The 26258-nt window shown below is 37.0% G+C and overlaps 1 protein-coding gene across 19 annotated transcripts in view; it reads left to right on the top strand.

Moving 5' to 3' along the window:
• The window catches only part of adgrb2 (adhesion G protein-coupled receptor B2), a 350264-nt gene that overhangs the window by 242317 nt on the left and 81689 nt on the right, over nt 1–26258 (top strand). The gene's annotated exons all lie outside the window — the stretch shown is intronic.

Genomic DNA, 26258 nt, shown 5'->3' with positions numbered 1-26258 from the left:
TGTATGGTTGACTGACACACAAGCAGTTATAAGGAAGTGGGATCGAGATTATATGGGCGTTATTTTTTGTCTCCACAAAGATGACATTATCCAAAATCCTTGTCCTTGTGTGGACATTTGTTTGGTCCCCATGAAGAAAACGGCTTATTAATTATACTAAGTGATGTTTTTTTGAAAATGTAAAAATATTTTGAAAAATTTTCTGTGATGGGTGGGGTTAGGGGATAGAAAATACAGTTTGTACAGTATAAAAATCATTATGTCTATGGAATGTCCTTATAAAACATGAAAACCCAACAAGTTGGTGAGTGTGTGTGCGTGTGCTTGGGGACACATGCTCCTCATCTCATGAGAAGGCCTAAAAGCTCTGTCCTTTTCATGGGGAGCGACCAAAGGCTTCCTGCCGCACTGAAAAGGGCACCATAACCTGCTGGCAATTAACAAGCACCACAGCCGACAAAGAGAGAGAGAAAGACAGAGACTGGAAGAAAGAGAGAGAAAGACAGAACAACCAAGAAGGACAATGACAGAGAAACAGAGAGGACCAGACTGATTCATCAGATGAAACGGGATGGGGAAAAGGACGAATAAAGGTAAAATCGTCACAGAGTGAAGAAGAGAACTTCAAGGCCACGAGGAAGAGAAAGGGAGGAAAGGAGAGCCGAGGGAGGGAGATCAGGGGGAGGTAAGGCAGCTGGAAGGAAAGGTGGCATTAAGATGAAAGAAAGCATGCAGAGACCAGTTGCACTTCAATCGAAGGTCAGGAAGCGAAACACAGTGATGTACAGAGAGGAGAGAAAGAGCGAGAAGGGTAATTAAGAGAGAGAGAAAGAATATGGACCACTGTTGATTACCAAAGGCAATGGCGAGAGAAAGAACCTGTGTGAATATGTGTTTGAGTTTATTTATTTTAAATTTATTACACGGCTCTCTGGAATCTGTGGATTTTTATTGGTTAATAGCAAAAACTTTTCATCAAATATCTTGTGCGTTGACCTGTAATTTGACCGTCATGCTTGAAAAATCAAATTCCTACACTATGTCTCTCATAGCTCTTCACAGTTCTTCTCATGCATTCTCATGCATAATTTAAACTTTGCATTTCCGTGTGCTATTATTTAAATATTTGGAAAATAAAGTACATTCAGAAGCTCATTATCACAAGACCTCATCACCCTGTCTGTGATGACAGCTACATTATTCCTTACTTCTATGTCCTGGAAGTATTTTATTAGAAAATTACAATTTAGTAACTGGAAAATTTAACTGAAAAAATAAAATAAAATAAATAAATAAATAATAATAATAATAATAATAAATTATTGAAATTCTGCCCACAAGTCGCACCAAACACAAAATAAATAAAAGTTTATTTTGAGATGATTTATTTAGCATCAAATATTTTAATATTTAGAAATGTTTGGGGTCAGTAAGATTTTATTTATTTTCTTCTTCTTTTTTTCTAAAGATATTAAAACTTTTATTCAGCAAGCATATTTACATTATTACAAAATGTCTCTATTTCAACTAAGTGCCGTGTATTCAACTTTCTATTTACCAAAGAAAAATATATCATGGTTTCCAATCAATCAATCAGTCAATCAATCAATCAATCAATCAATCAATCAATCAATCAATCAATCAATCAATCAATCAATCAAAATAATCAGCACAACTACTCAACATTGATAGAAATAAGAACAGCAAATCAGCATATTGGAATGATTTCTGAAGAATCATGTGACACTGAAGACTGGAGTAATGATGTTGAAAATACAGCTTTTTACATGTTGGGTTTTTATATTTTATAGGGACATTCCATAGACATGATGATTTTTATACTGTACAAACTGTATATTCTATCCCCTAACCCTAACCTTACCTCTAAACCTATACATCACAGAGACATTCTGCATTCTGCAAAAAAATATATATATATTTGGTGTGAATTATAAGCTGTTTTTCTTATGGGGACCAAAAATGTCCCCACAAGGACAAGGACATCAGATATTGCCATCTTTGTGGGTACATTTAGTCTGCATAACATAGGGTTTTACCTCAACCACATACACAGAGAGAGAGATAAGCACAGCTTTTCTGTCTCAAAACAAAGTTACCTTTCCACAAATAGAGTACAAAATAGGGTGCAAGTATTCATTTATTTGTTCATTCATTCACAAAGTCTGAAGATACTTAACCTAAAATGCTGATCAACTTCAGCATTGATCAGCATTTTTTAAAACATTTTTTACAACAAAATGGTGCCATGTCTAAATACTGGCTAAAATATGGATCTGTTTGAATGAATTTGTACATTTTTATCAAAATAAAAATAAAAAAGAATATTATTTAAATGTTATACACAACCTATTCAAATTTTTGGACCTTTTTTTATTTAATTATTTATTTATTTGTTTGTTTATTTTTGTATACTCACCAAACGTGTGTGTATATATATTTATATATATATATATATATATATATATATATATATAACAGAGATGTTCACGAGTCTTTTATCTGGAGTCAAGTCTGAAGTCTTTAAGCTGGAGTCCGAGTCAAGTCTGGAGTCTTTTGTCCTGAGTCTGATTCGAGTCTCGAGTCAAAAAATCTCATACTCAAATCATATTATTTATTCTATTATGATCTTCCTATCATCTGTTTTGTTTGAAATTAAGGTCCTATGATGTAAGCCGGGATAACGTACATCCAGCTTGTAACTTTATAATCCATTACAGTGTACAAAACAATCGTCCTTGCAACACGAGTAGTCATTTTCAATACAGTCGCTAAACGGACACAAGATGGCGCCAGTGAGTCATGGTTTGTTATACAGCTTCGTTGTTATTGACGACAGTCATTCTCAGAAAATATCAAACCTCGGAATGTTTAAGAATTTCAATAGAAAACTCTACACATGCTGATTGCGATACGTTAAAATATGAGCTTTAAGTAATAAATGGATTAACATCTCTTTCTACCTCTCTCTTATGAACACACATTAAGAAAGAGAAAAGCTGCATATAATATGAAAATATTGATAAAACGTAGTGCTAGGTTTAAAGGCTAGTTTATTTTTGTTCATTTTTTGACAGGCTGGCAATCCAAATGAACCGTATGAGTTTATGTGACTAACCTTTCTGGATGCAATGTCTCATAAATTTGATGATGTTGTTCTGGTGTCTTTAATTGTTTTCCCACATTCTGTGCATCTAGCCGATCTGACATGTTAATTAAAATGTTTCATGGGACTTTTATGACATTTCGGAGTTTACGCGCAATACATGGGCATACGTAATCAAATTCTATGACAAGAGTCTGATTTACCACGACACACAGGGAAATAAATGTGACGTAGATATTATAAAACCATTTAAACACAAACTCCTTATTTATTATATCAATAGTTAAGGGTAAAAGACTTGAGTTGTTTTTAAAATATTCACAAGTCTTTTGTGTCGAGTCGAGTGAAGTCTGAAGTCATTTCAGGTTGAGTCTGAGTCAAGTCTGAAGTCTATTAAAATGCGACTCGAGTCCGAGTCACTAACTCGAGTAGTGCCCATCTCTGATATTTATTAGGGGTGTAACGATACGCTCAGGTCACGATACGATACGTATCTCGATACGGAGTTCACGATACGATACGTATCACGATATTTTGAACAAAATGAAACTGAAATTCAAACAAGATTTATTAAAAAAACATGAACAAATTTCAATAATTTTCCTTGTTGTACATACAAGATCACATTTCAATAAAATAAATAAATATAAAATTTTAATAAAAACCTTCTGTATTCAAATTAACAGTTGAATAGGGCTGTCTGTCACTGAAAAAAAATGTTAAATTTAACATGAACTTAGAATTATGAATAGGGGCCGTTCACATATCGCGTCTAAAAACGCGTGGAAGGCGCGGCCGCACCGCTTCTCCTTCTTTCCAAAGCGCTTGCGCTCCCGTGGCGTCGGTCGTTGCTATGCAACCATGAACTGAGCTCTCTAAGAGGATCAGGATGTTTCTGCAAAGGATAAATGATTTCTAGCCCTTGCATTAGTTTTACTACGAGATATATTGATGGAGATAAGATATAAAAACCACCATGTACAGCTATGATCAGCTGTTCGGCTGAGCTTTTGATGTTTTGTTACGGAAAGGCCATAGCTGATCGGTTGATTCTTGTCACACGACCTGCGGTGCGCTTGCGGCATTCTGAGAAGTTGAGAATTGCACGCGCATCGCGACCGCGTTGATCCCTTTATGAGCGCGCCTGCCGCGCGGCTACATTTGAAAATAATAACTGACTTGCACACGGAAAAGACGCAATATGTGAACGGCCCCACAGAACTTCTTAAAGCAAAGCATCGCAAGCGTCTTTTGCTTTTCTGTGAGCACAGCCGTTGCTGTGCACTGCGGTGAAAGAAAGCCACGACGTTTCTCACGCGACCATGCAAGAGACTGACATGAGAAACGTTTAAACCTGCTTGCAAGATTCAATGTGTGCCCGAAACACTTACTGAACTAGAGAGCTGATTGAGACACACCATTTACGATAAATCGTTACACCCCTAATACTTATAGTAATTTAAAAATGTGGTAGCATTGGATCTGGACAGGAAGGATAACTCTGGGAGTTGGAAGGGGTGTGTCGCGATTCTGCCTTCTCACATCGCGATACAGGTTCGTGGACCTGCGTATCGCGATTTCGGTTTCATATCGCATATCGTTACAGCCCTAATATTTATATATATATATATATATATATATATACACACACACACACACACACACACACTCCAATCAATTCAGGGCACAAGTGTAGTATTTGCAAAAAAAAAAAAAAAAAAAAATACGGTGGATTTGCTAGGCTGTCATGACAGTCGATTCAAGCGGAGTGATACAAACGTTGAAAAGTTAGGAGTGCTGTTATCACTAGAATATCACACGGCTATCAGCCAATCAGATTTGAAATCCAGAATATATATATATATATATATATATATATATATATATATATATATATATATATATATAAAGTGAACAGATGACATTTTTCATTCTTTCTCAGGCAGACAGAATTTTACTGATCTTTACCGACCGACTCACTTTGCTGAGTAAGTGTCATCACACTAACTTGAGTGTGACTGAAGACATTTTGAGCATTAGAAATGTCCCCCGTTACAATCATCCTCCAGTCTCTCCAGCGAGGGGAACTGTGATACAGTCTTTGTGTAAAGCAGTGAAGAGGGAAGTTCTAATCCACAGGAAATGAGAGCGGGAGACAGAGTGAGATCGATGGAGATCGCAGTCAAGCACAATGGCCCGTGAAGACACATCTCTGATGGCCGACTTTCATTCTTCAACACCAGCAGCCATTGTGTCATAGAACTCAACATCTTCCTCTCAGTTTCTTTTAGGGGGTCGGAATTACCAAGTTTCTCTTTTTTCTGGTTGTGAAAAACTTGGAAGATACAGTAATAACCTTTTGTTCTCTTCTCTTTTTTTGTTTGCGCTTGAATTGGTCTTGCTGCAGAGGGACGTTCTGGGACTAAATGAGCATAAACAGAAGAAAATTACAGATTGAAGACAGATGTCTAAGAGGCAATTGTGTCTTTACTTCCATGGAAAAAAAGCAGTGCTCTTGTGTGGTTTCTTATCATCCATTTAGCGGCAGGGTAATGAGAGAAAAGACACGATTTCTGTACATCTTTGTATGTAGCATGCTCTGTTGTCTTTTAGAATTCCTCTTCCTTTGCCTCCCTTTTGTGTCTCTTTCCTCTTCTTAGGCTATAGGATGTGGGCAGCAGTGGAGGTATAGGCTCTGCGAGGCTTAAAGGGGCTCCCGAGGGACTGAGGGCTGCTTCTTTAATCTGTTTGTAACGTAGTAAACGGGAAACGGCTCCAGAGAGCAGCAAGGAGAATATGTCCTACAAAGGCGCTTTTTGTTTACTTCAGTTATTCACGTCCCTTGGCTTCCTTCTGTCATTTTGTAAAGCATAGAACTCTGAATCCCTGAGGCTAAAGGGGAAAGAGATGAGAAAAAATGAGAAGCTATGCTAAAATCTTGTCCTTTTTATTCATAATGTTGTATTCTATGGACACTTGGTGTTAACTTAAAGCTTATGAGTGTCAGACAAACAGATAGCCCCGCCCCCAAACTCACACCATTGGTTGAACCAGAGACCATTCACAAAAACATAAAGCAGCACAACTGTTTTTAACATTGATAATAATAAATGTTTCTGAGCACCAAATCATCATATTAGAATTATTTCTGAAGGATCATGTGACACTGAAGCCTGGAGTAATGATGCTGGAAATAGAAATACATTTGAAATATATTAAAATAGAAAAAAGTGTGAACATAAGAGACATTCTTAAAAACATTCCTAAGTTGAAAAAAATTCTTACCAATCCCAAACTTTTTCACAGTAGTGTATATATTGGTATTTACAGAGCCCTTAAAAGAACATGGTGATGGAAAAATATATATTGCAATGTTTTTGCATTCTCTCACAAAAGTTTTGTGTTCCCCCAAAAAACTTTTGGATTCATTTTGCATTCCCTAGCAAAACATTTACATTCCCCTGCAAATCTTTTGAGTTATTTGCAAGTGAACGCAAAATTTGCGAGGGAATGCAAAAGTTTTTGTACGTGGCCCGTGAAGACACATCTCTGATGGCCGACTTTCATTCTTCAACACCAGCAGCTGGCGAGGCCATTGTGTCATAGAACTCAACATCTTCCTCTCAGTTTCTTTTAGCGGGTGGGAATTTACCAAGTTTCTCTTTTTTTTTGGTTGTGAAAAACTAGGAAGATACAGTAATAACCTTTTGTTCTCTTCTCTAGCAAAACATTTACATTCCCCTGCAAATCTTTTGAGTTATTTGCAAGTGAGCGAAAAATTTGCGAGGGAATGCAAAAGTTTTTGTAGGTTTTTTTTATTTATTATTTTTTTTTTTTCCATCACCATGTTCCTTTAGGGGGTCTGTAGGTTTCGTCTGTTATTATTATTTTTTTATTTTTTTTTTAATCACGCCTCATTTTTATCCAAATGAGCTTTATTATAGATTGTTCCTATAAAACTTCCCCTTTGCCCTTCTGTTTCCTCATTTGCAAGCAGAAGAGGAAAGACATATTACACTCATTCAGTGTTATTATAGTTAATTTGCTGTGTAGGTGTTGCATTAAACTGAATCACATTCCAGCAGTCATCATTCCCGGTACATACAGTCACAGACACATTTCCCTGACCGGCAGAGTAGCGGCACAGCACGCCGCTGTCCATAGTGCTGAAATCGGTCAAATCAATAAGGTGGTTTCATGGAGGGATTTAGGTTTGCTAAAAGCTCAAAGCTAAAGCAATCAAATGCATCTGTAACTGCCCTTATAGCTTTAGTAATTCATCACACATCAAACCCTGATGGCGTGAAACTATTTGGTACTTGTTACTTTTGGATTGTTCTGGGAATTCGTATTGCTAATTCTCATGTATTCCACTCATTTCTTTGTACATTCCTTTTAAAGCCATTCATAGAGTGCTGTACCATTATTTGAATGAGTTACCACTTGCACACAGGTCTATTATTTTAGTATCATCTATTTCGGATTTATCCATCTTTAAATGTCCCATAAAAGACGTGCATTGTGGTTGGCTGTTTTATTTGTCAGCTAGATGACCCATTCCTGTCATAGTGGGCAGTACTTTCTCTTCTGCAGACCTTCAGCTTGGCATCTTCCGGTGTTTCCTAACATCCCCTCTGCAGTCTGTGTGCAGTACATGGCCACAATAACCTGCAAAGTGGACTAGACTTTATGCTGATAGTCTGGTAGACTAGTGATTGAATTGAAAGTTCATTCTCTATCAGATTAGGTGATTCTACAGAACTTTTTACATCCATATTCAACATTAGATGTTGGCTCATGATACAATATAATTGGAAAGCTTCCAAATGTAGGAGAAAAAAAAAAATGCCTGTACACAAGAAAAATTGAATAAAGAGGAAGTCACAGCCCACAGATGAAGAGACGGAGAAGTAATTATGTGTTCTTCTGAAGCTTCTTTGTGAGACATTAGCACATTAGCACAGCTTGAGTTTCAGCATGGATGAAAATCATTCATTTTGCAAGGTTCATCTCCACAAACGTCTCCTTCACACCCCGCCGAGTGTATGTGAGCACATGCTGCTGCACCAACTCATTGAATCTGCGAGTGTGTGTCTCTATGTGTTAAGTACACAGTCGATTTAAAGGATTACGCTGGGAGTTGGCATGAAAACCTCAAGCTAACCCAATGGCCTCCTACACGTGTTTATTTCAAAATGTTTCTCTTCTGCTCAGGTAAATGCAGCACAGTATTCAGGTCTTGGCTTTGTGTTTACAGTTCAGTGTTTTAAATGCCCATATGTCTGCGCCATCTATCTTCCAAAGCCCTACCTCTGTTTTAATGAGAAATGTGCTGCAATGAAGTCTTGAGTTACCGTAAAGTTGAGTCCATCATAATGCCCCACATACAGTGAGATTTGCTTTCAGCCATGTTTCAGAAACACCATGGTATTAACTGTTAGTACATGCCTCATTTACTAAAGCAAGTGTGCTGAGAACAATGTGGGCCATGAGATACTTGTGAGGTTGTTAGATTATGTACTGATAATCAGGACCTGGAAACATACAGTATACCATCATACACATTTTTAAATAATAGTAAAGTCACCAAAACTATGGAATAACAAGTATCTTGTTAAACATTAGTGGTCACCATCATGTTATGGTATGCTGGCTTGCATAATGAAAATATATATCAGTTCATTTGCAAATACTACACTTGTTGTACCACAAACTGTAGTTAAGAAGTTTTTTTAGGCGAGAATGTAGTTGTTTAGACCTGAAATATTTGACTCATTTTTAATCATAGCGCCTATTGTAGAATTTGTTTAGACGTTTTCGCAGATGCGAGCTCCAGGTTGTCAGCAGCCGTTCAGTGCTCGTGTACCCGCCGAGAACAGCTTCAACTCGGCCAGTGCTTCGAGGATTTGCCGCTGGCTCTTGTAGTGGTTAAACATGAGATATAATTCATTTTGGGTACATAAAATGAGCAGTCGTTGGTCTTATTAATCTATTACTTTTTCCTGAGCAAATCGAATTGAGCTATGATAAATGTAATAAGTTAATATTAAGGCTATATTTAACTTACATCCTGTAGAGCACAGATGATGAGAAACATAACTTCTGAACTTACTTGTGACTGGTATTATAAGACACTGGCTGCAGAACCTGCAAGCAGTCATTAACGTAAAGATCTTAGTTTCTTATATACTTTTTGGCAGTACAGTGCAGACCTTCAGCTTGGCATCTTCCGGTGTTTCCTAACATCCCCTCTGCAGTCTGTGTGCCTGCTTTTTACAAAAACCAGGACAACATTTACAAGTCTATTTTTCTTGCTGGACCAACAGAGTAATACAAGCACATCTACTGATCCCCCATTTTGCTACAGGCTTTAGTAACTCTGTATGGTAACTCGCACACTCAGTACGCATTAAGCATTTAGTTTTTCCAGATTGTGGAGGCTGAGGCTGGGAATTCGACCTTGCCACTAGCAGCTCTCTCTCTCTCACTGACCTAGAATCCCATGCTGCTCTTTGGTGCAGGACTCATGCCAGAGGGAGTGGAGTGACAGGGTAAATAACAGGATGTTGATCCCAACAAACCTTTTCCTGAGTAGGTATGGGATGGATGTATTAATCCGGCTCCTAATCCGCACCACTGCCATCCATCACCCTAAGGCCAGCACGGTCCACTGCTGTTTGAAAGCATGCAGCTACTAACCACACAGAGAAAGGGTTATTTGTTACTTATATTTGCCAGAATTTAGTGGATCCTGTGTTCTTTTAGATTGAAATATACTGCACTTAAAAAAAAAAAAAAAAGAAATCTAAAATAACATTTTTGTAGAATGATATTTTGCCGTCATGCCAAATAATTTCCAATGCATATTTGTAAGTAAAATAAGTGTTTTATTTATAATTATTTCTTAGAGCTGTAAACAAAGTATGTTAGGCTAAATATGGGACTCTTTTATCACTCTTATCTGATTAACCGTCTGTTAATGGAGTAAAAGATCTAACGTTAACTTACACAGTGACTTTCATGAAAGTTGTTCAGGAAATCTAAACCTGATCATAACTGTACAGGTAAAAAGTTCAATTCTAGAATGAAAAAAAAAAAGTAGTTTATAAGTTTTACTGTAAAAATGTGTATACACATTCTTCCAGCCTAGGGTGAAGTCAATACCAGCTTTTTTTCCCTTTTTTTTTTAAATATAAAGTTGGCCAACCAGTGGCAGCAAAACTTTCATGGCCCCCAGAATATTTTGTTGTTTGAATATCTGAACATGCAAAAGAAAGAACAAAGCCTCTTTTATTCTATCTTCATGCACTCTTATAATCAGCACTTGAATGTGGGTGAGTTTTATTTAAATAAGCAACATTTTGAACAAAAAGCTTTTTTTTTTCTTTTTTGTCAAAGACTTTGTCCAGATCAGATTCAGAACAATGATCAAAACATAGATGGAGTAGAACGAGTCCATCAACACCCCCAAAGTCCCTTACCTCTTTCTGTGTTGAAATTTCATTCAGTAACATTAGTCAGTTTTGATTTATATGAAGTTTATTGTTTGATGATTGTGTTATATTACATATGCGTCTGCAATGCTTCGATTGCTTGTTTCTGCTCCTTCTTCACCTGTTTTTTGATCTGGAGATTCTGTACTCTTTCAGAATATGTGTAATAGCACCTCCAACCATATAACAGTGAAAACATCGATTGCCGGAAAATTCCGTCAATGGCGGGGAAAGAGTTAACAATGATTTGGGACAAATATAATGTAATTCAATGGAAAACTGTGGTGGGGCAGGATTTTGACCAGCTATGCGCTTCTTGTACAGAGTATTCTTCTGTATCTTGTAACCAACGTTAATATTCTCTTAACATTCAAAATTAGTATACATTAATAATGTGCCACGTTGTTGCATGCTAATATAAATGCTTCCTTCAGGTGAAAGTAAATGTAATTCAGCATCAAACTGCCTGTAGTGAATTAAATTTTGGGGTGACACCCAGAGTGACCAATCAGATGACAACGTTATCTCATTATTTTCATTTTAATTATAATGAGAAACACATAAAAATGAAATTAATAATATAACAAGTATTGTGTTTGTTGCCAGTCTTTACCTGTGAATCCTGAATTGTTCTTTTTTTAGGCATTTGCTATTGCTGTTTTGTTTTTGTTCGTCCACTCATACAGTCATACTGTACATTCAGATAAAAATGTTGTCTTAAAATAATAACAATAAAAAACCCTGCATTAATAGCTGTAAAATGAAACAAACACATTCCTGTGGATGCTGAAACTGTAGCCATTCTGTTACTTCTCATTATTATCCTTCAAAGTGAATTGTTTGATATAACTTAAAAAACACACTAGACTTGACAGTCATGCAAATGAATTAACATCTACACAAATCTACACTAGCAGCAAAGACTGTGAACCCTGCAGTGAAAATAAATTAGAGTCATCATAATGAAAATAAATATGAAAAAGTCATACTGTTTATTTATGAATTTTATTTTAATGTGTTGATCATTAAAATGCAATGTCAGTTCAGCTAAGTGCAAATAATAAACATCTCAAGGTTTTACTAAATGGTTGGTATCTTGTTCATGAAAATTTAAAGGGATAGTTCACCCAAAAATGAAAATTTGATGTTTATCCTCTTACCCCCAGGGCATCCAAGATGTAGGTGACTTTGTTTCTTCAGTAGAACACAAATTATGATTTTTAACTCCAAACGTTGCAGTCTGTCAACCGTATAATGCATGGCAATGGGAATTCCATCTATAAGAGTAAAAAAAAAAAAAAAAAAACATGCACAGACAAATCCAAATTAAACCCTGCGGCTCGTGACGACACATTAATGTCCTAAGACACAAAACGATCAGTTTGTGCAAAAAAACTAACATTATTTATATAATTTTTTTACCTCTAATACACCACTATGTCCAACTGAAAACGCGCTCTGATGCCGAAAGTGATCTCTCACGCGTATACGTCAGTGAGTGTGAGAGATCACTTCCGGCGTCAGAGTGCATTCAGACCTCAAACACCGGATGCTCAAGGCAGTTGGATATAGTGGTGTATTAGAGGTAAAAAAATTATATAAATACTGTTCGGTTTCTCGCAAAAACCGATTGTTTCGTGTCTTAGGACATCAATGTGTCATCACGAGCCGCAGGGTTTAATTTGGATTTGTCCGTGCATGTTTTTTTTTTTACTCCTATAGATGGAATTCCCATTGCCATGCATTATACGACTGACAAACGGCAATGGTTGGAGTTAAAAATCATCATTTGTGTTCTACTGAAGAAACAAAGTCACCTACATCTGGGATGCCCTGGGGGTAAGAGGATAAACATCAACTTTTCATTTTTGGGTGAACTATCCCTTTAAAAATGTTTAGATTAACAGGACCAGAATTTAGAATTCAGAACCATCAAGTTTCAGTCTGGCTCTAAATCAATGTTTCAGATGAAATGAAATTACCTGAAGTTACATTCTAATAGACTAAAATGACTGTGAAAGGCTTATTGGCATTTCTTGCATGTTGCTTTGGTAAGTAATACTATGTTGATAAAAATAAGTACTTATAGTATAATTATATTAAACATTTAAAAGCCATTTTAATCATAAATGCCTTAATTGTTTTTCACTGTCAAATTAAATGGAAGAAATAGTTCCTAAACAATCACTTGCTAAATTATGTATTCATTTATGTATTAATACTACTTAAATAATAACAATAATAACAACAACAACAGTAGATAGTTTTTATTTACAATTGATTTATACGTATGTGTATCAGGTAACACTTTATTTTGATGGTCCCTGGTAAACATCCTGTTGACTATACGTAGCTTTGCAACTACAGTACATGTCAGCTAGCAGTTATTAGAGTACTTTGTAACTTTGCAACTACATGTCAACTTATTCTAACCCTAACCTTACCAGTCTACTAATATTCTACTAATACTCTAATGAAGGTTAGTAGACAAGTAGGTGCAATGTTACTTATAGTCAACAGAATGTGTTAAAGGGAGCATCAACATAAAGTGAAACCGTGCATCATACATAAATATAAGGAACATCTTTAGCCTTTTGGATATTGTGACTTGCAAACAGATTCACAGAATTCAGATTTTTTTTTCTTGGCAAGTAACCCATTACAAGAACTGCATTACAGATCTGTTTCAGGTCAAAATAAAGCCACTGTATATGTTTACCGCAGGATGAAGGCATTGTGGGATGTTTCAGGCGTGCGATTCAGGGCAGGAGTCTGGTTTACAGACTCCTGAACTCTCTGTGCACCCGCTCATTATCTGAAAATAAGCATGGAGCTCTCTCTCTAACGAGGCCGTGACTCAGACTTTCTCCCACTCTATGGACTGTGGATCAGCTGCCAGAACAGCTTCTGTTTTTATGACACCACAAGAAAAAAATAATCACAGCAACTTAATAGTGATTCCTGAAGCCATTTGGCTTACAGGGATTTTTATCTCAGTGAACTATCAGGGCGGATGCGAATCTTCCCTCTTAGCTGTGATATCGCAACCTGCGCGACCCCTGTTTACACCCCCCACCCCCCTCTCTGTAATAAAGTCAGACAGTAAGCCATAAGCATCTTATGGTTAAAATGAGCTGAACTGGGATAATGTAGAATCCATCTCGCCGCGAGAGCTGCTTCATGCGCCATTATCTGTCTTACTGCGGCGAGACCTACATCTCTACACCGGGCCTCTCTCTTTATATTTGTTCCTCCCGTCGTAATCTTCTGCCTACTTCCTGCTCATGTCATCACGCACACGTTGGGTGAGCTTTCTGTGCTGTTCTTCAGTGATTAAGTATGTTTGTGTGTCATTAAAATGAGCCACTAAAGATTCAGCGTTCTATATTTAGATTCAAATCGCAACACCTGATGCGGAAATAACCCTGTACCTCCTCCAGTGCTTTAATGTGTGTGTGGCGGATGTCAAGTGTGTGCATGTGTGTGTGTGTGTGTGTTTGTTGGGGGTGTGGCTTCCAGGGCAGGGGACAGTGTTAGTGTGTCAATCGAAGCACCAGCAGATTGAGCCTCAGTAAGCGTCTGTCCGCTTACGTATGGCATCTGTGTGGAGTTAGACTACACCACTGTGGTGAGTACCTACATATTTAACGTTTTTTGCCAAAGACAAATAGTTAAAAACTAGTCTAGGGATATGATCATGCAGGAGATTGACCAATTGAAGGTGTAGTTTGTATGTCAAAGTTTTTGTAAGAGAAAGAGGCAGAAAAGTCCCTCATTTTGGTTGTTTTTAATCATGTAAAACACATTTTCACCAAATAAATCTTCCCTGTGAATGTTCATATTAATGCATTAGTGTATTAAATATAAAGAACATTTGCCTTTGTCAGATACAGTAAATCTGATTTTCAAGATCTCAATCTCTTTATAAAACATGAGACATAAAAGAACAAAAACGTCAATTTGTGTCTGCTGTGGTTTCTATAGTTTTGTGTGCACAGGATTGATCTAGTTGACTGTTATGAAGTCTCTTGCTTTTGTTTAGCCGGCTCCATCCTCATTTATTTGTTGTCGATGAGTTATTTAATCAGATTATGAAGGAGAAATGTCTTTTAAAACCCTAAGGTGATTCAGCATCATTGATTCTGAGAATATTCTCTTGGATGTTGTTTCATGAAGCTGTGACACTAGTGCAGGGCCGCTATTCGCACGCATTGTTAACCTGCTTGGAATCATTCCCATCAGTGCATCAGGAGGAAAGCTAATCTCTCTTAAGTAGCTTAACAATTATGGCCAGGAAAGCAAAGGTGAGAGGGCAATGACAAGCACTTTCCATGCCATCTGACAGAATGAAGTTTTTTGAAAGCATCGCAATTAAGAATCAAAAGCATTTTTCTCTGAAGTGTGTGTTTGTGCTTCTGAGGACAAGGACTTGACCCTTTATACTTGAAATTGTTGGAAAATACCGCCAATGCTTCAGTTTGTTTATTTCTGCACTAGTTCAGATCTGAGGCATCAAGAGGAAAAATATTGCTCAAAGAGATCGCTTTAGTTTTGCAGGTATGTTTAAGTTTTAATGTTGCCTCAGGTATTTCTCCTAAAATTACTTGGGCAAATTAGAATGTTTTAAAATGCGGTATGAGTATAGAGCTGTTAAATCAATGTGGATAGCATAGTCCAGATACTTTGATCCTGGAAGAATTTAATGAGAAATTCCTTACTTTTGATTGCAAACTTTGAGAAGCAAACTATTTTGCTGAAGCAGAAGACTTAGGCAAAAATCTCCAAAAACACATCAGTAACAAATATCGAGTGTTTGTGTTATTGTAGGGTGGACTAAATTCCATGTGAATTGTGTGACATTAAAGGGGTGGTTGATTATGATTTCACTTTTTTAACTTTAGTTAGTGTGTAATGTTGCTGTTTGAGCATAAACAACATCTGCAAAGTTACGACGCTCAAAGTTCAATGCAAAGGGAGATATTTTATTTTAAAGAATTCTCTGTTTAAGGACTACAACAAACGGCTGGTAGGGACTACAACGAGCTTCTTCCCGGGTTGGTGACATCACTAACCCTAAAATTTACATAAACCCTGCCCCCCAAGAACACGCAACAAAGGAGGAGAGGCCATGTTGCGCTGCTTTAGAGAAGAGGAAGAGTTGTTGTAGTAGAGTGTTGTTGACATACCGTCATTTTACGCCGGACTGCTTCACAAACGAGGGTCAATTCAACTGGATTTGCACAAAAGATTAACATGACGGCACATGCTAGTCGATGAGTTGAATCAACTCCATAGCATCTACATAAATGTATCCACTAACAATTCAGAAATGTTCAGTTACATTCTAAAAGTTGTAACTTCTTCCTGAGTCTCTCCATCAGTGTCGACTCCGGTTTGAACACCGTTACTAACAATCCTCATTTTGGCTGCGTGAGATTCTCCAGCTTTGTTGTTGTTGAGCAACCGAAGCATGAGCTGTTAAAGCTCTGCCCTCTTCTGGACAGCGGGCCGGGAGCAGCAGCTTATTTGCATTTAAAGGGACACACACAAAAATGTCGTGTTTTTGTTCACACCCAAATAGAGGCAAATTTGGCAAGCTATAATAAATGATCTGTGGGGTATTTTGAGCTAAAACTTCACTGACACATTCTGGGGACACCAGAGACGTATATTACATGTTGTAAAAGGGGCATTATATAAGAGGTGAAGCAACGCAACTGATGCATGTGATAATGACAACATGACAAAGGTAGTATGTCTGGATTACGTTCATATTACATTCATACTATATAGAACATACATCTTTATGAGTGAGTTACTGATTCATTCATTCACTCAAACGATTAATTCAAAAACTGATTCATTCAGGAATGAAACATAACTACTGTGTGTTTCTGTGGCTGTGAAATATTTTTATTAATCACTATATAAATTAATCAAGTGTAATCTGAATATAGCCATTCATGTGAACAAGTTATTCTGCTATTATAGTCTTGTATTTGACAGATCTCTACAGGTGTCGCAGGCTAGGGTAAGAAATATATAGCTATATATATAGCTAAATGGATTAAATATATAGCTACATGGATTAGGAAGCTAATGCCATGCCATTAGAAGAACTAATCAGCGCTGAACTATATATATATACATACACACCGATGAGCCAAAACATTATGACCACCTGCCTAATATGCTGTTGGTCCTACACTTGCTGAAGACCCCTGAAGATGTCCTGTGGCCTCTGGCACCAAGACATTAGCAGCAGATCCTTTAAGTCCTGTAGGTTGTGATGTGGAGCAAACTTTTTTGTCCAGAACATCCCACGGATGCTCAGTTGGATTGAGATCTGGGAGACACCTTGAACTCTTCATCATGTTCCTCAAACCATTCCTGAACAATATGTGCCGTGTTGCAGGGTGCATTATCCTGCTGAGAGAGGCCACTTCCACCAAGAAACACTATTGTCCAGACTGTCCTCCAAAAAAAAAAAAAAACTGACCCTATAGGTCATTTTTTCAAGCACCTTATTATGACCTATATTTACGTTTTAAAGTCATGTGCCCTCTAGCTCTCTTGCAATGCTCTGCCAATTAAGCTCCGTGAAACCCAAAAAATGACGCAGATAAAAGGGAACAATGCATTAAAATGAAAGTGTCCTGTTGTTGATAGGGGCACAACTTTAGCAAACGCTCCTATGGGTCGTATTTCAGTGAAGTGACAAACAACCTATATAGGCGTATTGGTTGGAGAACATGTTGCTATTGTCATGAAGGGGTTTACCTGGTCTGCAACAATGTTTAGGTTGGTGGCACGTGTCAAATTTGCATCCACATGGATGGCTGGACCCAGAATTTTCCTGCAGAACATTGCCCAGAGCTTCACACACTCTCCACCGGCTTGTCATCATCCCACAGTGCATCCTAGTGCAATCACTTCCCCAAGTAAAAGGCACACATATACACAGCCGTCCACATGATGTAAAAGAAAACGGGACTCATCGGACCAGGCGACCTTTTTCCACTGCTCCAAAGGTCCAGTTCTGATGCTCGCGTCCCGTTGTATCGCCAGTTTGTAGTTTGTCTCTCCTCTGACCACTGTTGGTAAATTTTCACTACTGCTGACCGGGAGAAACCCACAAGCCTTGCCGTTTCAGAGATACTCTGACCCAGTCACCTTGCCATAACAGTTTGGCCCTTGTCACTCAGATCTTTATTTCTGCCCATTTCTCCTGCATTCAACACACTGATTAATCTACTTAGACCTTAATATGTGGCCTTGTTAAGAGATAATAAACAATAAACAGTATTCACTTCACCTGTGACTGGTCGTAATATTTTGGAACATCTGTGTGTGTGAGTGTTTCAAAAAAGTGCACACACCTTGTAAGTTTGTTACATTTATGTTTTAAGAATTAGGTTTCTCAGTCGTTACCCTCAGATTTTCTGAACTTCCCTAAATATATCATTCACTTAATCCATTATTTATGAATGGGGTTGCATATATGAAGTTCCAGAAAATTATTCTAATGTATAGTGAAAAAGATATGCCAGATTAAATCCACTTGTCATTTAACATTTCCTCTCCTTTTTAATTTCAGAGCTAATTATCAGTCTTTTCTCTCTTTTCCTTCATTTCACATCACTTTCTCATTTTTCTTTCTCACAGTGTTTTCCCCGATGTTTTCACCATTTTATACTCTGCATTAATTTTTTAACACTCCCATAATTCTTCTCAGAACACCCTTTCACTATAATCATATAGGGCATATTTAGCTCATAGCGCAGGTGCCTATAACCAGATTAGAATTAATTGCCTTCCCGAAATAAAACTGTTCCTCCCGTGGATTAGCTGTCAGAATCCATGTTTAATTTGTTTGTTTAAGGCGTATTTTCAGCCTTCATGGTAGATGCGAGTCCAACTTAACCGCCACCCTTTGTCAAGACGATAGCTCCTTTAATCCACCCCAGCTTGATCTCTATTGCCGACGTTTATCTCATGTTTTCATCCTGTGGTTTGAGGGAACTCATCTTGTAGTGGTTATTAAAAACAAAAGGGGACAAAGTCAATTTGGTCTGTTCTGTAATCTGATCCCCCCAGACTACTGTCACGGCAGATCTGGTCATTTAATCAGAGACCTAAACACAAACACGGGCTGGGCCATTGATGGGGAAGGGAGCGTGCTGCTGGTTCATTAAACCTATCACAGCATGTGCTAATTAAATAATGGAGCCGCACTCACATACCAAAGGGTGAAAAATGACTGCTGTGGCATTTCATTCTCCATATGTTGGCCTGCTTGTCCATGCTTTTAGCATGCATATTTGCTTTTGTGTGTAAGTGTAAAAATGCCAAGCTATTGATAATTGCATGAGAGAAAAACCTCAAATCGTATGTAAAAATGAAAAGGTTTGTTTACCATGCTGGCTAATACTGTAAAGAGGTGTTGGACTTATGTAAATAAGTGTTTTTTTTCTGCAATTAGCCTTTCTGAAATTTGGTTCAATGCCGGCATGATCTTTTTGGTGAAGCAGTGGTGCATCGATGCCAAAGTTTATCAGCCAAAGATTTTTTTTTTTTTTTTTTTTTTGTCTGTGTGTGTTTTTTACATTACATTTATATTTATGCATTTCTCATACACTTTTATTCAAAGGGACTTACATTGCATTTAAGGTATATATTTTAGCAGTTGATGCATTCCCTGGAAATTGAAACCATGACTTTGCCATTACTAGTGCCATGCTCTATCATTCAAGTTAGAGGAATGAGAAATTTTGTTAGTGTAAGCTAGTTAAGAAGCCTGATTGGTACACCAGTAGTGATCAACCAGTATGTTACCTTGGCCGATATTTGGCGTTTTTTTAATTGCCATTATTGGCTGGTGTTTTTCTGTTTGGCTGATGTGTCGAAAGCTGGGCTTTTATTTTGACAGTGTGAAGGTAGAAATTATTATTTTACATATTATTGTGTATTGAACTGTCATTTCAGCAATTGTTATGCATGTGTTTCTTTATCTTTAAATTAAATAGTGTGATGTCATATATATCGGCTTTGTATCATCCATCAAAAATTCAATATCGGTTGACCCAGCGCGCCAGCATCCAATACTGGCGACTAGTGGTCGACCGATATATCACCAAGGCCAATATATCGTCAGATAGTTTTTTGTTTGTTTGTTTGTTTTTATCGGCATTGGCTGCTAAGTTTCTCTTTTTGGCCGATGTGTCGGAAGCGGGACTTTTATTTTGACAGCCATGAGAATGCTATTCTTATACAGTATAGTTTATAGACTTCATTAGTTTACCATCTTTGTTTAATAGTTCTGTCTAATACTTTATTAGTAAGAACTGTTAAGCAATAGGACGCCAAAAACTATAATATTTTCTCATCTACTGTCATCATTCAGCAAACACACATTTATATCATTTAACACTCTGAGGTCTGAAAACGTGCCGGCGCGTTTTGCAGGTTTTTTTCACATTGCAGCAAAACAGACTTAAAATACTCCGTCATTTTTTGTCATAGAGACATAAGTAATATATCAGTTGAAACTATAGAATATCTTCTTTTATTTGTATACACTCAGAGTAAAAACAAAATGTTGTGCTTTTTGTAAAATAAAGAAAACTAACATGATGCGTGATTTCTCCTCTCCCTCTGAACGAAGTCCAATCTGATAGTTCTCAGAAAATGAACTGTAACTTAGTGAATACTAATCACAGAAAAATTAAACTTATGTCTAAAAAAATGTTAAGATGTCAGGTTTTAAATCATGTAAGTTAAATCGAAAACAAACCTTCTGTGTTTATGTAATCTGTATGAAAAGAGAGCCATGTCAGAAGTCCGTGATTCAGCTCATTATCTGCTAATGCGGCCACGCCCAAGGAGCGAGCGCTATTCAGACGCAAATTCAGAGGCAATACATGCATTCATTCATGCAGTGTTTATCTGGATGTAAAAGTCATGGTTAGTGAACTCTAGAAGACATGCAGTTAGTTCCTGTTTTCTTTTCTTCTATAGATGAATTTTAGATGAGTTTTTGTTTCTTTAGCGCCCTCCGGCTGCAGTATGAATTGGAAACTCCATTCATGGAATAGCCTCTTCTTCTTATAGATGAATTTGTGGACTAAAAATGCACAGAGAGCGCCCTCCGACTTCAAGTATGAATTGAAAACGCCAGCGCTCATAGTAATGACAATGAATATTAAATAAATATAACTCCTCTGTATAGAAAATTGACATAAGCATATGAGAATCCAATATTTCTCCAAATGTGCATGCTTTTAAACTAAAAGCCTATATTCAGACTCTTTGCATCACAGAAATACATTATATTTTAAAGTATAATATAAAACCATTACTTTATATTGTAATAATATTTTTCTGTATGTTTCATATATCATGATGAGCTTGAGACATCACAGAAGGTTTTTTTCACAGCCTACCTGACTGAAATGCCTCATTAATATGCAAGTCATTTCAGCTCATTACTATGCAATTCTTTTGTCTTCTCAGGTGAGAATGGCCCATTATTCAGTGGTGATTCACGCCTCCATGCATACTGTGTTTCTTGGCAAAAAGTGTCTTACAAAAACTAAATCAATATATTGTTTTATATGAAGGAGTAGGCAGCATAATTTTTACATAATTTTGAAGCAAAAACTCTAGTTTACAACCTCCAATACCCTAAAGTATTGTAAACACAGATTTACTATACTTTTTTTGACCTTATTTCAGTGACTTAAGTTTTTTGTTTTTTCAATAACCACGCATAAATGTTATTCCTTCAAAAACACAAACATGTACATACATGTTCCTCACATATTATTGTAGCCTAGTTTGTGCTGAATACAGTGTAATGACACTTTTTCCATTAATATGTTTATGAACAACTGAAAAAAGCACAAATGTCAGGGCATGTCAAAACTTCTCCAGGCCCCAAATCAGCCTCAGACTCCAGAGGGTTAAACAAGTTTTTGAATATCTAATAAACATTTAATTTCACAAACCTTGCAGACTTAGTCGAATTCAGCTGTGAGATCTTCTGAAGTGTGCATCTGTAGACTGTATACAAACGAGTGTGACACTGTACGTGACGTCCGTACAAGTGAATTGAATGTGGACAGGACAGTTCAGCTGTCACTGGAGACAATCGGCAATATATATCAGCAATTTATATCCTTTATTTCAAACTGTGCTGTGCTATATCCAGTTGGCCACTGTCATATTTGTGTCATTTTCACTGTGTGCTCTACGTACAATTAGTGATTTCTTGTCTTTATTTGGAAAAATATGGTTGACCAATATTGTTTTTTTGTTGTTGTTTTTGTTTTTTATGATTGATGCCGATATCTTAGAATATATCAGCCATCGGCCACCCACCCAATGCCGATATCTAAGATATACCATAAAAACAAAGTCAATATCAGTCAAGCACTACTGGCATCCACCATCCCAAACACAACATCTTTTCAGCAGGTATAATATTTTATTAAAGATAATGTCCCAAAGGACTGTAAATGATGGTGTCTGGACAGCGTACCTGTCTCATTCTGAGATCTCAGTAATTGGATGTTTTCTGATCTAAGCAAAGTATCTTTCTCGTCTGCCAAACAATGTTTTAGATGATGTTTCACTATCCCCTCTATCTCTTATCTCACCCGCTCCTGCTCACCTTCTGTTGATTAATATCCCCGGGAGGTTTGCACCTGATGCTCTGTGCTTGATCCTAGCCAAACTAGAAGCACCTAGAATTCCATTCACGTGTCTGTCAACTCATTTTTGTTTCTGTTGGTGTCGGAGAGACTTTGACTGGGAGTCGCCTCAGATCAGCTGCCTCTGAAGTGTCAATCTGCAGATCAAGGCTAGAGAAAGATTGCACTTACATTGCATTAGTTGGGTTTTTATTTATTGAGCACTTGCTGTGGGAGCATATGTTTTGAAGAAATGAATGTTGCATGTTTATGAGAGAGAGAGAGAGAGAGAGAGAGAGAGAGAGATGATGTTGTGTTGCTTCTGTGCAGGTTTATCGCAAGGCTGCTTTTGTTTCACTACTATTTCACAAGACTCTTACACTAGGAATAAATTGCTCACACTTCTAGCATTGATTAGACCAAGCCCAATTAAATTTGCACAATGCAATTCACATCATGCAGTTCTGAGTAGTGGGTTGTGAAGGATGTAGGAGATTGGCTGAACATCTGATGTATCTGTATCTGATTTTTTAAACACTCACACACACAGATGTTCCATCTGAAGTCAAGTCAGTCAAGTCATCTTCAATTATACATACACAATACATATCATTTCAAAGCAGCTTCACAGTGATAACTGGAAAATTATTATCGAGCTAAAGTTGGTTTTTGACTGAATCACTTCTGTTGTAAAAATTGTTAAATATCAATTAAATTTTTTATCATTTATCAAAGGCTATTTCAAACATATAAGACTTAAGTTTTGATTTAAAATGACCTATAGTTCTGGCAGTCCTAATACTAGCCGGCAGGCTGTTCCACAATTGTGGCACGGCTACTGCAAAAGCCCGATCACCTCTGAGTTTTAATTTTGTTCTTGGACTTCCCTGGGTCATATTCCACCAAAAGATCAGTAAGGTAAGAAGGTTCTAAGCCGTTTAGAGATTTATAAACCATTAAAAGGACTTTAAAATCAATTCTATAGCAGACCGGCAACCAATGTAATGACATTAACATTAACATTAACATTGACATTAAAGACATGTAATGACATTAAATGACAAATTTCCTACTGAGAACCGAATACCTTTAATGCATTCTTGCCGTTCATTTACGTGTTTAGTCTATAGGTTTGCGTGTTTGAGTGTGGATGTGCGCAGAACATGGTCTTTTTAAAAAAAGTGGTACTTGCCAAATTACCTGTCTGGTCTGCATAATACAGAAAAAATAGTCCACGGATCTATGTGAACTGGAATAATTTTGATAATGTTTTATCTATGCATAGGGAAAGGAAAGAGAAGGAGGCCTTCACAGGGGAAAGTTTAGTTGACACTTCAGGGCTGTGTTATCGTTATGTCTAGATGCCTTCATCTCATCTGGATACAGCCTGGATCTGGCAGGCTGCGGTAAACCTCAGAATAAACAGAGAGAGTCTAATATTAGCGTAGACGCCATTCTTCTTATGATGTAGCGAATACATCAGGTGTTTTGGGAAGTGCTCCCGGTTCCGGCTGACCTAATCTATGCAGCCTAACAATTTATATGATTTGAATTATAGAAGTAGATAATGGTTTATGTGTATGCAAGTTTAAACAGATGTGTTAACACACAAAATTTGAAACACTTTGGGAGTTTCAAAGCCGTTATCTGGTTAAATTCTACAGGATTTCATGGAGAACTGTGTCACGTTCTTTAACGGTCTGACCTGGAAACAAAGCCGTTGTGTTCACAACTGTGACAATAAGCACTTATCAGGATCAACTAAACACTGGATTTTCAAAAGTATGCAAAGTTTGCTGCATTGACTCTTTAAAAGACATCCAGGAGTTTTACACACCGGTCTGTTATTGTGGAGACATCGACTTTATATTTCCACACTCCTAAACATGACAAATTGTGATTGGTTGCTATACATGTTAGTCAGAAAGCCTCTTGGGCGGTCCTTGACCAATGAAAGCCACTTTGGAGTCCAGACCTTCTGCCATCAGTCAGAAATTCTGGCTAAGCAAGACAATGAAGGAAGCTGCAGACTAATGTGATCTGGCGTACTTTACTCGACCTGTCCAGCATCACTTCACTGTGATCCAGATGTTTGAATCAACTATTGCAACTGCACTCTACACCACAAATCTGGATAAATGCCTGATTATAGTGTGCCTTTCCATCATTTGATGAATCACTGCTGGCATAATGGCTTGAAAATGTACACAAATGTCTATTTTAAACAATTTTCTACAGGCAGTAATATCGCAGCGTTAATTGTACCAAGCAAATTAAGAGACATTTGTGAATATGCCTCAATCTATAACAAGCCTAATTTACATGGAAAGGAGGCATGTTGGCGCTGAAACTGGATTGTGGCTGGTTAGAGAATAAGATGCATAGATTTGCACTGAAATACTGCACACAAAAGTGATGCAAATGTTTAGTGAATTTCCCCTCAAAATGTTTGATTAAACAACCTTGACCTTGAGGGAACGTAAAATGTTAATGAATATAGTCATGAATAATTACAGGAAGATCTGTTTATTTATATAGCCCTTTTTTAATTAATCTCGGGAATTCCTGTTCTAATTCATTTATTCTTTAATTATACGTTGGTGGATTTTATCTCTATGTTTGCTGCATGAGTAGACTTTCTGGATTTTTAGACTCGTAATTCAAGGTATGCATTTAATATACCTGTTTTTTTTTTTTTAAGAAGTACCAGGATAAAAATAAATGGATTTTAATATTATACCATCTCTTTTATTTTGTTATGCATTTGGCACAATCCAAACATACTTGCAGTGCATTCAGTGTTTGTATTGCATTCATCAGTACACGTTCCCTAGGAATGGAAACTGTCTGTTTTAGCGCTGTTAGAAGTAATGCGAGTTAAGTAATCAGTTTACTTTTTGCAAGTAACAAATTTACAACAACATATCTGAGTTACTTTTTCAAATAAGTAACACAAATTACTTTGTATTCCCATTTATTTAATGACACTTCCCCTGTCCCCATGTTGAGAGAAATTGGCTGTGTAAACGTGATGGTTATTGTAGTTCTAGACTAAATCATTCATTTACTCCTCTCACTTGCAAAAGAACAGATTCAGTGTTCCTCAAAATGGAAACAGTGAAATGCCAAGTCAAAATATTATGCAAAACTGCAATAATTAAATATGTTAAACAGAAATATACTTTATGTATTTAATTAACCAATGTCTTTGCTGCTGACCTTCAATGATCTAAATCAACCTTACAAATAAGCAAAAATGACTTTTGGTTTGGTTTGTCTGAGCAGTCAAACTCATTTGGTTTGTCTCTACTGTATAGGCGTCAGTTTGCATTTCCTTCATCCTGAGGTTTATTCATTTCACTTTTAATGTAAAAAGGCCTTTACTTGCCAAAAATATGACCTTTTTTTGTTATAAAAAAAAAACAAAAACAAGCAAGCCCAGCCCAGGTGAGAAAATGTAACACAAAAGTAACACGATGCATTACTTCCATAAAAGACTAACTAATTAACACAATTAGTTACTTTTTTATGGAGTAGCGCATTACTTTTAAAAGTAACTTTTTCTAAACACTGATTAGCACCATGTTACATTTTCGCAGTTTCCAGATCTTCTGAGCTCAGTGTATTTGTTCAGTAAGTTCATTTACATTCATGTTTGTCCAACAATTAATGTTCTTCTTTTATAGCTCAGCCAATGAGAGAAAAAGAAATGTGAAATTGTATGTGTCTTACTCGTGGGCACAATAGTAGTGATTCATGAGTCTTTTCACAGCACTTATTACCACTATTACTGCTGGAAAAATGACACACCACTTGACGGGTTATGTACAGTCTCATTTCAATGGACTTATTTGACTTGACTAAGCTTTGAACTCGAATTTTCAGTTGTAGAAACAGAATGTTACATATATTTATTCAGTTGCACTTTTTGTTGTACACTATTGGCTAAAT

Source organism: Megalobrama amblycephala, linkage group LG9 (genome assembly GCF_018812025.1).
Source record: "Megalobrama amblycephala isolate DHTTF-2021 linkage group LG9, ASM1881202v1, whole genome shotgun sequence".
Lineage (NCBI taxonomy): Eukaryota > Metazoa > Chordata > Actinopteri > Cypriniformes > Xenocyprididae > Megalobrama > Megalobrama amblycephala.
The sequence above is the reverse complement of the archived record's forward strand: the minus strand, read 5'-3'. Positions and strand labels throughout refer to the sequence as shown.